This window comes from Lipotes vexillifer, unplaced genomic scaffold (genome assembly GCF_000442215.2).
Source record: "Lipotes vexillifer unplaced genomic scaffold, Lipotes_vexillifer_v1.1 scaffold1451, whole genome shotgun sequence".
In the NCBI taxonomy this organism is placed as follows: Eukaryota; Metazoa; Chordata; class Mammalia; order Artiodactyla; family Lipotidae; genus Lipotes; species Lipotes vexillifer.
The window spans coordinates 496,358-497,940 of NW_006795096.1; the positions used below are offsets into that span (position 1 = coordinate 496,358).

General features: G+C 58.2%; 1 protein-coding gene across 1 annotated transcript in view; it reads right to left on the bottom strand.

Moving 5' to 3' along the window:
• The window catches only part of IQCE (IQ motif containing E), a 39,490-nt gene that overhangs the window by 14,469 nt on the left and 23,438 nt on the right, over positions 1–1,583 (bottom strand). The window lies entirely within an intron of this gene.

Consider the following 1,583-nt stretch of genomic DNA (forward strand, 5'->3'; position numbering starts at 1 on the left):
GGAGCAGGGAACGCAGACCCAGCCGAGATGGGGCAGGTGCGGTAATAAACAGAGAGCAGAGCACAGAAAGTGAAATCGTAAAAACTGCTTTTCTTTGTGCTTGTTTATCCTATTATTTCCCTAGGACGTCTGGAATTTTCAGCCTCTGTGCTTTCACACGTCAAAGACGATCCAGCTCTGCCAGCTGGAGATACTGAGCACCTTCAGATTTCCACCGATACCAGCATCTCTCCGAGCAGAAGAGCGCTGCCCCACCGGCTCTGGAGCACCTCTGGCTGCCCTTCTTTCCTAACAAGCTTTATTCTTGAACTACCCACAATTTATAGACACTTAAGTTTTCTGATTTGTAAACACGTGAAATTATTGTGTTTTTTGATCGCTCCCCTCTAGGTTTACTCTGCTCAACCAAACAGTTGACAGCTCTAACTTGATACTGTACCAGCACTCAAAAGGTAGGGACACTTCTGACCCATTTCAACAGAATCAGCTTGACGACATTTGCAAATTCACTTGGGGGATATGAGGAAACGTTAACTTCCTAAATTTCCTGGTTGGCAAAGTGCGGATGCACAGTTTTCTGTGAATTCAAATACTATACGGGTGGTGAGAAACACAGTCTGGTAAGTGACTGGCAGTAAAGAGCCCCCATGTGCACGGCAGGCTGGGTGTCTGAAAGGCTCTGGGATCCTACGCACCCAGCGATGGGTGCCCACGAGAGCCTGAAACGTTTTGGTGTGTCGTGTGACCATGCTTTGCCGTCTGTGACACGAGGGACAGGAATGACACGTCCGGACCCGTAAGAGTCTCCTCTTGCCAGCGTGTCCGCATGCCGTCTGCGGACAGACAGCCACCGTTTACATGTTCAGTGCGACCCGACTCCCTGCATAAGTCCCGGGAGCGGCGCTACGTCTGTCCCATGTTCTAAGACCGGCTGCTCTCACACAGGCAGGTCCTGAGCAGGGAAGGTGCCGTAGCGGGACCACACTCACTTTTTCCAGCTCTGCGATCCGCCGAAGCAGCCGGGGCTTGCTCCACTCCACAGAGCCTGATGGAACAGCGGGGTGTGACAGGCGCCCTTCGTACAGACGTCCCGACGGGCCCCTTCGGCCCGGACCTCCCGTCTGGAGCACGGCCCGACGGCATCCCCTCCACAGGCTGGCCCCCACGGCCGGCGGCCCCACGCCCGGCAGACCTGTGGTGCCGAGGGCGGCCCCACGGCGACGTCTGTTCCCTTTCACCACGGCTTTACTGACACAAACGGTCGGGAGAGGGCTCAGTGCGGCCTTCTCTCCCGATTCCAGCCCGTCGGGCTCTGGCCTCACCAGCCTGCCAAGACGGCCTTTCTCCAGCTCAGCAGCAAGTCCACTCCGCCACATCCCAGGCCCTGGCCTCGGCCGCAGCCCCCGGACCACCAGCGTGTTCCCCGGCACCCACACGCTCCTGGCGGTCCCTCAAGCGGCTCAGCTGGTCCACCCTCCCCCCACTCACTCGCTGGGTGACTGGACTCTCGCCGGGTCATCTGGTCCCCGACGGCCTCCAGGACCGGTCCTCCTGCCGAGGGCCCTGCCCGACCCCCCACCCAC